This window comes from Mustela nivalis (assembly GCF_964662115.1).
Source record: "Mustela nivalis genome assembly, chromosome: 2".
NCBI classification, from domain to species: Eukaryota; Metazoa; Chordata; class Mammalia; order Carnivora; family Mustelidae; genus Mustela; species Mustela nivalis.
Genome location: NC_139021.1, coordinates 105,559,697 through 105,573,670, shown reverse-complemented (window position 1 = coordinate 105,573,670; position 13,974 = coordinate 105,559,697). Strand labels below are relative to the sequence as shown.

General features: G+C 44.0%; 1 long non-coding RNA gene and 1 pseudogene across 3 annotated transcripts in view; one reads left to right on the top strand and one right to left on the bottom strand.

The window, feature by feature from the left end:
- Positions 1-10,316, top strand: part of LOC309858735 (contactin-associated protein-like 3B) — a 35,767-nt pseudogene extending 25,451 nt beyond the window's left edge. Inside the window, exons 9-11 of the transcript in view lie at positions 4,992-5,392; positions 5,619-5,772; positions 10,126-10,316. The product of the transcript in view is annotated as a contactin-associated protein-like 3B (transcript). The remainder of the gene's footprint in view (positions 1-4,991; positions 5,393-5,618; positions 5,773-10,125) is intronic.
- LOC309859774 overlaps positions 1-13,974 on the bottom strand; it is a 296,536-nt gene that overhangs the window by 199,615 nt on the left and 82,947 nt on the right. The window lies entirely within an intron of this gene.

The window sequence follows — 13,974 nt, the reverse complement described above, 5'->3', positions numbered from 1 at the left end:
TACAAATTTTAGGATTGTTTGCTCCAACTTTATAAGAAATTTTTTACAGAGTATATACAGAGCTCTCACAACCAAACAAAATGACAAATGACCCAATTTAAAAATGGTCAAAAGATCTGGTCAAAGGCTGAAATCAAAGACATTTCTTTGAAGATTTACCAAAAACTGATATGAAATGATGCTCAAGATCATTAGCCAGCAAAGGAATGAAAATCTAAACCACAAGGTATCACTAAAAAACCATAACAAGTGGAGGAGGTGGAGAAATTTGAGTGTTTGTGCATTGGTGATGGGAATGTAAAATGTGTAGCCACTGTGGAAAAACAGTTTGGCAGTTTATCTGGGAGTTAAACACAGAGTTACCATATGACCTCTCCTAGGTATATACCCAAGAGAATTGAAAACATATGTCCAGACACAAAAGGTGTGCGTAAATCCCTGTAGCTGTGTTCTCCACTAATAACCCAGAATGGGAATAGCCCCAGCCACTGACCACTAAGTGATACAGTGTTATGTTTCATGCCAGTGTTTCACTGTGTGCCACAAACAAAAGTGAAATGTTGGCCATAAAATGTAATGAAGTAGCAACACAGGCTACAAATGGGTGAAAACATGATGTTAAATAAATGAGGAGAAATACCAAAAGTGACTTACTGTGTGATTTATTTTGGATGAAATGTCCAGAATAGGTAAATTATAGAAACAGGAAGTTTATGTTTTCCCAGGGCTGGAGAAGGGTAGGAATGGGATGTGGAGTCTAATGTGCACTAGTTTTCTTTAGGAGAGATAGAAAGATTCTGCGAGTGAATACTGGTAATGGTTTTACAACTGTGTAAATATACAAAATCCCCTTGAATTGTATACTTTAAAAAGATCAGTCTTATAGTATGTGAATTGTATCTCAATATAAAAAAAAAAAAGTATTACAGATTCATTTCTTTTGCCAATGCCTCTTCTGCACACACAGCTGGGAGAAGTGATGGTGAGTGATGGTGAGTGATGAGTTGTAACCGGGTGTCTATTCTGAAGTGTGAATGAGTGTGTTCCAGGACAGGGTGTGATGGGAGGTGGGGGGAGAGAAGTGGAAGGGCTCAGGGTTCAGGACTGCTGAAACAGGCAGAGACACATCGGGTGGGGCTGCACAACTGTGAAGACGACTAAGGAACTAAGAGCAGCGATTGTGTGGAGTTCTGATGTAATCATCTTGTTGGGTGAAAGAGTGGTGGGGATTGCCTACTTGTCATTACACAAAGAGTCTGTATTATATACTAAGGACTAGTGCTCCAGGAAGTGCCTACTAGCATTGCTCACTCTGAGCACATAGGGCACCAGATTACCCCCTGATTTTTTCTCTGGTATTAGCTGCAAGCACTGGGAGAGCCTGGTGCTCCGTGGGCCTGTGTTTCAGGGAGGAAGGAATAATTCACTCACTTCTTTCTCACTCTGAAAATCAGGGCCTCCTATCTCTGAATTGTTGGAAAGATGGACTGGAAAAGTCTGTCTTCTACTCGTTTTCTAATTATGTCATTTATCTTGAATTAAAAAACAAACAAACAAAAAAAACGGTTTGACTTCCAGAGGGAAGGTCAGCATTGCTTAGCATGGTTATACCTATCCTCAGTGCTCCTCGTGGAGCAGGAGATGGGCTGAATGGTTGGGCCATATTCCTTCTGCCATGGTAAGAGAGAGAGAGACTTCTTCCTACATTCTGTTTGGGGCCAGATCATGAACCTGCAGGTACGCTGCCGGGTATGGGACAGAAAAGATGCAGCCTCTAGCTTGCCAGGACCCCCATACCGTCTAAGATCTCATCCACGGAGTTCTCATTAGCAGAACAATAAATCAATAGCTAAAAAGATGATGTTGCCCCTAAGAAGACAGGGAGGAGGACTGAAGACAACAACTACAATTCCCACATCAAAATAGAGCCATTAAAGAAGACAGAACAGGGCGCCTGGGTGGCTCAGTGGGTTAAGCCGCTGCCTTTGGCTCAGGTCATAATCTCAGGGTCCTGGGATCGAGTCCCACATTGGGCTCTCTGCTCAGCGGGGAGCCTGCTTCCATCTCTCTATCTCTCTCTCTGCCTGTCTCTCTGCCTACTTGTGGTCTCTGTCTGTCAAATAAACAAATAAAATCTTAAAAAAAAAAAGAAGAAGAACACAACTGCGATGAGACTTGGCACTCAAAGACACTTGAAAAACTCACACACCAACTCTGGGGGTTAAAGTAAATACGGGTTTTCACAATTTCACAGGGTTATCTGAAGGAGAGAATCATCACTGGTTATCATTAGACAGTGGTCTGGAATATTACAAACTGCAAAGAAAAAAAGATTAAGAGAGAGAAATTAGAAGGGAAAATAAGAGAAAACCTAATGGGGATAATTAGAGATCCAGAAACAGAACTGGAAGCAAAGACAGTAATTATGCATGAAAAAAATTCTCTGAGCTAAAGGAAAACTTGAGTTGCAGATTGAAAGTATGCATCAATTCTGACGAGAAAAGGCATACAACTGGGAAAATTTCCAAATTGCAAAACCCACAGAGAAAAGTCCTCCAAACTTTCCGGGCAGAAGTTACTACAATGAAAAAATAATGATTGTGGCATCAGCATCTAACTTCTCATTTGTTACAGCGGGATAAAAAAATGATGTGGATCATTGTTAGTATGGCTGAGGAATGAGCCACAATGCAAGCATCTAATATATAATGTATTTGACAAGGTTAAAAAAAGATATTTTGAATAACAAGGAAGGATGGAGATTAAATATGAACCGTGCCTCCCATCTAAGGAAAATACTAGAGAATTATTCCAGTCAAAAAACGAATCACAAGCATGACTTTAGGATGGAAAATACGAAGGCAGCAGTGAGCAGTAAACTTGCATGCATCTTGGTACCCCATACGCATACAAAGTCATGGCTACAGCTATGGGGTTAATAACAGGATATGGGCGCACATGAGCCCACCCACACATGCCCATACCCACAATCCACAAGTATGTATAAATGTCAAGTACAAGTTCTTGTACTGGCACTCCTTTCTTGAATAATAGCACTGCCTATAGACATTTTTAAATTTACCTTTAAAATGAATTTCACAAAGTTAGTCCAATTAGTTAGTAAGATACATGTCTGCCCAGGATTCTGTGACCCTAGCCTGGTAGCGCTCGTGTCAGACTTTGACCAGGAAAGCGAGTGTTGTCCCGTTCCTCTTTTGGCTCAGTGGCTGGGACTTTTAATTGGCCTGTGGTGTTCTGTTTTTGTTTTTAGTATTTTAGCATTGTGGTAGTCCTATGTTACTATCATAGCATTTTCCTATTTTAGTTCTTCTTGATATTCTTTTAAGTATATTCAAGCAAGGATGCCTTTCTTTATGGAATGAATATATATTGTCTGAATGCAAAAAAAAAAAAAAAGTGACCTGTAAAGAACTCTATTTTTTATTTATTTTTTATTTGAGGGAGAGAGTGTGTGCATAAGGGCTAGAGGTGGCCGTAGGTCAGTTGGAGAGGGAAGGGCAGACTCCCCGCAGAGCAGGGAGCATGAAGGGGCTCAATCCCAGGACCCCTAGGTCATGACCTGAGCCAAAGGCCAACCCTTAACCAGTAGAGCCACCCGGGTGCCCCAGAAGAGCTCTTTAACCTAAAATAATCCTTCAACTGAGTTGTCTCCAGCTCGCTTACTTCACTGTAAGAATCTACCTGGAATTCATCATACATAAGCCTCCTTGATGCCTCATATAATCAGACTGGCCAAGAAAGCTGTGTGTTTCAGAGAGTTGTTTATTAGGATTGTAACAATGTAAACATGCCCCTCATTTTAGTTGCTTTTAGAGGTCTTTTACATAGCACTTAGAGCACCCTTCAAAAACTCAAAGGAAGTAAACATTACCCCCTAAGAGTTTATCCACAACATCAAGAGGGAGGGATCACAGCTGAGATTCTCAGGGTGAACTTAAAGACCTGCTATCACGCTAACCAAAAAGACTTGTAGAGTCACGCATCTATTCTATGGAAGGTATAGCATTCATTCTAAAAATAGTGTAACGATCCCCATTTACCCCTCCCTTTATGCCAGCAATTACGAACATGTCCAAAAGCTACTGGCAGGATAGAGAGAGAATATCCTGTTGAAAAGGGGGCTCCTGTGACCAGCCTGGATCCAGGCCGCCCCACGTGAGAGACATTCAGATATTTCTGAAATCTAATGTGAACTGGCTTCCAGCAGGAATAAATACACTGGCGGTATTACATTGCGAGCATTAAATTCTCAGTTCTGCAAATGAACCCACACGGTGGCCGGCCTGTGGAAGGCACCGGGTGAATTCTTGGTTGCTGTGTATGGTTGGTTGGAGAAGATGGACACACTGGTGGACTAGTGGACACATTGAAGAAGGGAGGGAATCAATGCAGATGCCGCGGGTCCCCACACTGAGGCGGCTTCCCTGCGCATCCATGAAACGTCCGAAGCCTGCACGTAACTGCGCCGGGTCATATTTGGGGCTCACTGAGCAAGTGCAGTGTAGGGGCTAATCGTCCTCGAGGTGAAGGGATTGGTGCTCTGCTTTCATGGGTGCGTCGCGGCCCTTCTCCCGCTAACTAACCTCGGTCAGATCCGAGCCAGGTCAGGGACTAGGACAGGGAGCCAGCCCAGACTTGGGGGAAGGGGGCAGAGCCCACCGCTGTGACTGGGGAAAGGCAGCGGGAGGTGGGGCTCCCCGGTGGCAGCTGCAGCTGGGGTGGGAACTCTGTGGGACTGAGAACAGGGGCCAGAGTCAAGTGTAAATGGGGAGGTTAGAGCCGCCCTAGGGATTATTCCCAGAGCACTGTTGTCCCCACGCGGGTGACATTTCACTGCGACCGCCTGGATAACCGGCCACAGATTGTTACAAAATACTGTCGTGATCTTTGAAACGGGCAACAGCAGAGGGTGGAATCCTTTGTTGGGCGGGACTGCACCCGGGGTCGCTATGGCCTGCCCGCGGGCAGAGCTGGCACCTGCCGGTCACTAACAGGGGCCGCAGGGACGGCCCTGCCTGTCATGCCCTACGGGAGGAAGGGCAGAGGATTGGAGGGCGGGTCGGTTGGTGGCGGCCCTGCAGACGCGGGCCAGGCCTGCGCCCCCCGCACCCTAAGGCGTGCCCCGCTTGTCTGCCCGCAGAGCCCCCCGGCGCGGACCCGGACATGCTGCGGGCCGGCGCGCGCGGCTTCACTGGCTGCCTGTCTGCCCTGCGCTTCGGCCCCGCCACTCCGCTCAAGGCTGTGCTGCGCCCCGGCGGCCCCGTCGCGGTCACCCTGCGCGGACACGTGGCCGCTGCCTCCCAGTGCGCAGAGTCCAAGGGGACCAGAGCCCCAGCGCGGGAGGCCAAACGCCCAATCGCAAGTGGCACAGGTGCGTGCCCCTCCGCCCGCAGTGGCGCTTGCTGCCCACGGTCTTCCACCCCGTCTGCGTCCGGGGGCTGCCCAGGCCCTCGGTGGGGTCGCGCGGCCCTGCTCTGGTCTGGGTTTCTTGCTCCTTCCCGCCCGCGCAGCGCGCTCTGCTCTCCTGTCAGATGTTTGCGAATGTCACCAAAGTCCTCTTCCCTCTGCCTCTGTCATTCTCCCTTTCTCTGCTGTAGGTGGCTCTGGACCGACAGACGGGGTGAGCCCTTAGCGCTGACAGAAGTGACCCTGCTGTCATTGGAGTTAACAGGGCTGTGAACGACCTGGTCTTTGGCATTACTGTCACCGCGGGCATAAACCCGTGTCCAGGAGTCCGAGCTGAGGGGCGAGGTCAATGGCGGGACACCCCTTTGCAGGCATTCTTCACGGGCTTGCCCCGATGTCAGCCTCTGCCCGGGCTCAGGGGTGCTGAGTGGAGAGAACCCATGGTAGGACCGAGACACTCTTTAAAGGATAGTTGCCGAACTACAGAGTAATAAGGTTTTTCATTTGAAAATACCCATTCATATCACTCAGGAGATCATGTACATATATGACATATTCACCTTTACTTCTTTGATCCAAAATAGCCAAGACCTCTCAGTCCATTCGCCCAAAACTTTTAAAAATAATATTAAAAGTAAAGCATTAGGTGAGTTTAGAACCACCTAAACTGTGCAAGTTGTCATTTTCATAAACATAAAGATAGAACAACCTAAAGATTTTTCTAAACATAAATATGCAGAACTGTTTTCTGGTGTCAATCTTATCTTAGATTTACATATATTTATTTGTATTTGTAAAGTAACTATTCCATCTTAAATATCTCCCTCTGTATTCTCTGAAACAGAATTTATTTAGGCCTGCTTTAAAAAATGAATATTCAAGTCTCCTCCTTATGATTCAGAGAATGCTTATATTAGACTACAGGAATGTGTCATTTGTAAACTCTATGGGCTGAGAGGGAGTGAGCTGCTCTCCATTTCATGGCTATTCCAGATAAGGGAGGTCAGCCCCAAGCTGGCGGATGCAGGTGGGTGTCCACTTTTCAGGCAGACCAGACTGCATCTGCCCCTTGGTTTCTGTTCATCAAGATGTCAGTTTTCTCCAGACTATTAGGAAGGTACTCAGATATTTTTACGCGCTGACCAAATCTGTGTAAGAATGTGAACTTGCCCATTCCTATCGTAATCGCTTCTGTTTTTCTAATGAATGAGGTATATGATCTCCTGATTTCACAACTCCAGGAACAAAGAAACATATATGTTATTCATAATGTATACCTAAAAGGATTACTTTTGTGTTAAAATATAAATCAAGTCTTAATCCTGTTCTCATTTATTTTGAGTGAGAAGACTTCAGTAGAAAGCAAAAAGCCGATTTAAAATAAATCAACTTAAATGTGATTCATGTTTTCGAAATAGGAATCAAAGTCTAAACATGCAAAATGTCATGGTTGGTGCCATGTTTAGAGAGAGCACCGATGATAGGTTGGTGCTAGAATAGAAGGCGTGGTCTCTGGAGCTGTATTGCCTTTGGTTAAATATCATTGGCAAGTTGTACAAAGTAAGTAAGTTGCACCAATATTTTCCCCTTGAAAAATCCTGCTTGGCTCCTTGCCACTTCCAGTCCATGAACGGGAGGAGAATGAGGCACAAACAAGTCAGCTGCAAGAGAAAGGGAGCAGGGGACAACAGTAGAAAAGACTGTTGTCCCCAACAACTCCTCGATCCCGCTTTCATTAGATAGAAACAGTAACCAACAGAAGAGCCAAAGAAGGCCAAACATTAGTCATAGCCCTGTAGATAACAAAGAAGGAAGGCAAAATATGTCTGGACAAGCAGTATATAGTTGAACAAGCACATTCAGAGGACTTATCTAAGTAGCCACAGGTGCTTTCTGGGGGAAAGGGGAGATAACGGAAAAATGAAGCAGGCGGCGTTCCACCCTGAGCGGGCCGGGCATTCCCAGCTGCTCAGCTTCAATGCCGTATATCGTCCTCTACCCTACAGCCTGTTACCAGTATGTGTTTTTCTTAAGGCTATGTCTAAATGTGCTTGGTAACTAGTAAAATTTCCCATGGGTTATATTTTAAGTAATACATTGTTCTAAGGTTCAGCTGAAGCTCCTGACAGACGGGAGGGAGAATCAGAGCACATGGGGTGTTAGGGAGGTAACTCACGTAGCTCTGCCTTTGATCTGTGTGGTGGCTGTGTGCCGCGTGGTTTGTCCACTGCCAAGTATACTGAGCTGCAGTGTAGAATCCTGGGTGGAATCCTCAGCCCTGTGTCCAAATGACCCCAGACCGCACCACATGTAAAGTACTTAGTCCGGTTAAAGAACCACCCCAGCAGGTGGATTTCTTCACGTGCTGTGCTCCATCACCTCTCCTCTTGCAAACAAAGGGAACAATATAGGAAGGGGAAGTAACCTAAATCATGTTCACACCTGGAACACCGGAGATCATGGAGTTTTTCTTGCCATGAGATCCATCATGTCAATGAACAGGCAGAGAAGGACACAGATGTGTAGATGGATGGAGAGACAGACAGACCTAAGTGATTGTCACAAACGCATTCACAGTTGGATTGCTGAAAGGAGGGTTATAGAAGGCATCAGATGCATTAGTCACATCATCCCCGACTCTTCAGAGAGCAAATGAAGACAGAGGTTGCTCTAGAACCCTACCAAGTCTCAGAGAATGAGCAAGCTAGTACTCAGTTACATACACAATAACATCCTGGGTATTTGAGGATAACAGTGACAGTGATTGGATAACCAAGTGGCCTGGTCACTGTTATTGAGTTCCTGTCCCTGACACTAAAATTGGATACAATGTAGCTCTTCAAAGAGAAGTCCTGTAACAAAATTTAAGAGTAATTAAAGTGACAACTCTTTGTTCTCAGGTGAGGTACAAGGTGTAGTGAACATGTTGACTGTTGTACTTGTTAGTATTTAAGAACCTTTCCAGAGGCTCTGAGCATCTGATCAGGAATCCCTGTGACCAGAGGCACCCACTGAGCTGCGAGTCTGTTGGGCTCCATTATGCTCTTTATCTCTGTCCCAGAGCATAGTGAAGAATCTTCATTTAACAACACGAATTTGGATTCAGTTAACTAAACAGGAATGCATTTTCTAACATTTGCTAACTGCAATATCAATGCCTGTGTCAGCCATCTTAAAAGTGTTTGACTGATGGATGCTGTTTTGGTACCTCCCTGCTTCGGTATGGATTAACATTCATTCTTTAATGAATATGGCAGCTTGAGCAAACCCCTCTAGGCCTCATCTGACCGTCCCAACCCTGACAGCCCTTGAAAAAAATCAGAGGAAATTTTAAAACAATACTTGGTGCTCAAGCCTCCCACTGAAGATTCTGAGCTATCATCTGCTGTGCAGCCAAAGTTGAGATGCACTGACACAGCTAACACTTCAGTACTTAAAGCATTACCAGCAAAAGATGCCAAATAATCTACTTTCCCTGTTGCTGAACATTGTCTCTCTTTCTACAAATTTTTAATATAGTGGTATATCGGTTATCTACTGCTGCCTGACAGATCACCACCCACTTAGAGCTTAACCCAACTCCTTTTTAGTATGTCCCAGTTTCTGTGGGTCAGGAGTCTGGGTGTTGATGGCATCCAGAGTCTTGTAGCTGTAGGACCGAGAGCGTCTCGATTTTCACTGGCTGCCCTTAGCACCTAGAGTTTACCTGTAGTTCCGTGCCATGTAGGGATTCCCATATGGACTCCCACCATGACTGCCTGCCCCCTTACCACCAGCAGGAAGAGGGATGGTTCCATAAGACAGGTGCTACCATCTCACATACCATAATCACATAACCTAGGTACAGCGCATCACCTCTGTTGTTGTTTTTTTTTTAAATTTTTTATTTTTTATAAACATATATTTTTATCCCCAGGTGTACAGGTCTGTGAATCACCAGGTTTACACACTTCACAGCACTCACCAAAGTACATACCCTCCCCAATGTCCATAATCCCACTCCCTTCTCCCAAACCCCCTCCCCCCAGCAACCCTCAGTTTGTTTTGTGAGATTAAGAGTCACTTATGGTTTGTCTCCCTCCCAATTCCTGTGGCTTGTTTTTAACCAATGAAAACAACAGAGGTTGTCGCAAATATACTATGCCATTTGCGACAACCTCTGTTGTTTTCATTGGTTAAAAACAAGCCACAGGCCCTACACACAGCAAAAGAAGGGGATCATGCTCAAGGCATGGCCCCCAGCAGCAGAGATCACGAAACATTTTTAGCCTCATAGAAGGAACTGGTGTACTCACCACAGAACTGTAAATCAGCAGAATATCAGCAGCAGATCTTTTAAATGTACTTGTACATAAGTACTTAATTACTGTATGACAAGTCTATACACTCCATCCTTTTAAAATAATGAAAACGTGCCCGCTTGTTAGCATGAAGTGAGGGCATGACCTAGAGGCCATGCTGTGGTTCTGAATTTTAACAGGTAGACACCAAGTGAAAGCTAGGCCAATAGATCTTTAACCTAAAGGCAAAGAACTGCTGTATCCAAAGGACGTGTGGACTTAGAATTCAGTGTTCCAGTAGGCCAGTGCCCACTTTCCTGATGATGCACGTGTGATGTACGTGAGCTTGCTATCAGCTATGTGAGTTCTGCACGTTACAAGTCTGTGTTCTGACTGTGCCTCCCCCTTCTCTCACCAGGTGTGATAGCGGTGGTGGTATTTGTCTTGCTCTGTCTCACCGCCATGGCCACACGCATTTATCAGCAGAGATGGTTGTACCAAAAAAATGAGTCAACTGTTCCCCCGGCTGGAGACAGCACTGAGACAGCTCTGAAGAGTGAGGTCAATGTGAAAAGCTCAGTCAGTGAGAGCCAGAGAGAGTACTTCTGAAGGGCAGCTGCACCTCACTTCAGGCTCTGGTGATGGGACTTTCTCGCTAAGCAAGGGGACTCCCAGAAGATGAAGCCCCCCACGTCCCCATCCCCCGGACAGGTGGCCATCCTGCAGCACTGTCAGCTTGCTCAAATGCAGTCCTGGGAGACTCTGCTCTGTGATGCTTCATGACCTGTGTATGTAGAAGGACTCAGCAGTGCCCATTAACCCCTGTGCGGTGGTGTCTGACTCTCTGGCCCGATTGTTGAAAATTCACACATGGTTTGCATAATGACTTTGCATTTGAAGTGAGAACAAGGATGTGAGCTGTGGTCCTACTCTCTTAAAAATGAGACCTGGAGGGGCGCCTGTGTGGCTCAGGGGGTTAAGCCTCTGCCTTTGGCTCAGGTCATGATCTCAGGATCCTGGGATCGAGCCCCACATTGGGCTCTCTGCTCAGGGAGCCTGCTTCCCTCCCTCTCTGCCTGCCTCTCTGCCTACTTGTGATCTGTCTGTCAAATAAATAAATAAAATCTTTAAAAAAAAAATGAGACCTGGAAGTTTATAAAAGTCAAAGTTGGACCCTAGTGTTGTGTGTTGCATGCAAATCTGTATTTTGCCTCCTCTATCAATCACCTGCAGATGCTTCTAAAGTCGGGAAGTGCTTCTCCAATGTTCTGGGAGTGCGTTTCTATCTCCATTTGAACCAAAGCCCACGGGCCAAAAATGCACTAATAACCTAGAAAAAAACATTTTTTTTTGGCTGATTGTTTTTATGATCTGTCTCTTTAAAGTCACTTTGCATACATTTTTAGTGATGAAATGAATATTGAATGCCAGCTATGAAATTGTAGTATTTTATTCATTTACGGAGCAGAAAAATTCATAGGTAGCAAAGCATGTAAAGCATCCTAGTCTGCGCTACTTTGCTTTTTTTCTTTGTAATTCATCATTTTAATCTTTGTAAATTATGATAAAGATTAGCTGATGATCTCCCCAACATGTATATTTTCTAACTGAAATAGTGCCCAAGTATAAACTGGCCTGAACACTGCAAATGTATCCTTCCTCCCTTTCATCAGAATGAACTTAATCCTTTTTTTAAAAGATTTTATTTATTTATTTTACAGAGAGAGAGAGAGAGATCACAAGTAGGCAGAGAGGCAGGCAGAGAGAGAGGGGGAAGCAGGCTTCTCGCTGAGCAAAGAGCCCAATATGGGGCTCGATCCCAGGACCCTGAGATCATGACCTGAGCTGAAGGCAGAGGCTTAACCCACTGAACCACGCAGGCACCCTTGAACTTAATCCTAAATTTGTTTCTTTCAAATGTGGGGTGCTATGGTCACAATTCTTTGCAGTCTTGTGGTTCTCTTGTTCTGAAGGTAGTCACAACAACTGGATATCTTGCAACTGTCTTTTCATTCACTTGGGAAAAGTCCCGTTTTGAACAAAATCTCTCCATTTCTTTTTTCTAAATTCCGAGTGATCTAGGCCAACCATTCTCTGAAATACCATCTCAGTCTAGTCACTGTTTGGAATGTCAGGGGAAGGGTGCTGATGCCAGGGAAAATGCAGGTTGTAGGATATGGACCCAATCTGTCATGCTGGTCAAGAATCTAGGATCTCGGAGTCAGAGTCATCCACCAGAGTGCCCAGAATCAACCAGTTCATTTCATATTCAAGGATATTTGCATACTCGGGCGTAAAGAATTTGTATTAACCACAGGAATTTTTCCAGTAACGACTTTTGTGGTAGCGGTCAGAGGATAATTGTATGGAGCTGACCATTTGCACTCACTAGCCATTTCTAAGTGAAATGTCTTGATAAGCCACTTGCCACATGCCTGTCAGGAATCATGTTGCTTCCTTTGACCACAGCAGGACCACCCAGAACTCCATACACTGAGCCTTGCAATGACCTTTGAGTGTATGCCTATTTTTCTGTGATTTTTTTTAAACAATAGAAAAAGATGCCCTCTGTACTAAGCCTTTTCTCCAAACAAAACAAAACAAAACATAGTTTTCAATGAGGTTTAATAAGTCACCATAATATATTATCTCATAGTTTCTGTGGATCAGGAGCTAGGCACGGGTTTACTGTGTTTTCTGCAAGTCTGCTTTGAGGCATCAGCCAGGACTGTGTCCTCATCCAGAGACTCGGCTGGGGAAGTCCTTGGTCTTACGGTTATGGGCAGCATTCCATTCCTTACTGCTGGGAGATTCCTGGAAGCCTGTTTTTGCTCGAGACCAGCAAGACAGAGAGAGGGGAAGAGAGAGACAGAGACTCTAGAGCAAGTCTGCTAACAAGATGGAATTTTAAATACTGTAACATGATGATGGGAGTGAAGGCTCATCCCCACTGCCAAATTCAGTTGGTGAGAAGCAAGTCCTAGGTCCTGCCCACACTGAAGAGGAGGGCATCACAGAAGGACTCGAACCAGCAGGCTGAGATCATGGGAGTCAGGTGAAAGTTAATCTACCACAGTACTATATTGAAGTTTCTTTAAGTGAAGAATGAAGGATTTTCAGGATCTGAATAGAGTAATATATGAAGAACCTACTTCGGTAAATGATATATACTCCCCCTGCCCCAAAAGTGGAGAAGGATTCAGCACAAAAATGATAGTTTCTAGTTAATGCACAGCTGACTGTTAACACTCTGAAATCACGACAACTTTAACAAATGATCACAATAAGTTCCGGAAATGTTCATCACTTTGGTAGCTGGCATTTTGCAGATTTATAGATAGTGAAATTAATCGTATTCTCTCTTTTTAAAAGAGAAAACAAAATATTTGTACCAAACTGCAGTGATGTATCACCCAGTTTACTGATTTGTAAATTTTACCTGCTTTTTGTTAATGAAATAATCTTTTTGAATTAAATTAAGAAAATATTTTAAGAGAAATTGAATGAAATTTGAATTATGAAATTATATTCATTTTCCCCTAAAATATTAAAAATTGTGCAAATGCATATATTCTGTTGTGGTGTGTGTATTATTTTATCTCTGCTGTATGTAGAGAGTACTATGCTCTGTTAATATGATTTGCTAAGGTGTTTAATTGTCAAACACAAGGTAAAACATAAAGTGCCTCGTATTTACTGATTACTACGACTTAAAATACCTATGAATATAGGTATTTATACCTTTGCCAGAGAACAATAATTTAGCATTCAGTAAGTTGTTTGTTGAATGTTTACTATGTACTCAAAACAGGTTACACAAGATTTACTCCCAGAGCTGGGTTTCTAGAGCACTATAAATATACAAATCCCAGTTTGCAAATAACACCTTTCAATGAAATAAATGTTCAAAGATAATAATTCCCCAAGTTTTATTTCCAGATGGTAAAGGAAAATAGCACATAATTAACACATTATTGGGACTAGAACTTCAGAACCCCTGCTTATTCCATGAAGAAGTAATGCCCCCTTTACTACTGCCCCAGGATTATGTAGCTGTAGAGAAAAACATATTGGGGCATTCTGTGCATCTAGAATAATCACCATTTCTGGAATTTCTGTTTGCTTGTTTTCTTTCCTTACAGAATATCTGGTAAATCATTGTTTTCCATGGATTTCTTTAAGAATAAAATATAAAGTTCAGGATTCTTACTCTGAAGGAGGACAAACGTGATGGAGGTACTTTCCTGTATAGGCATAAACTGACAGT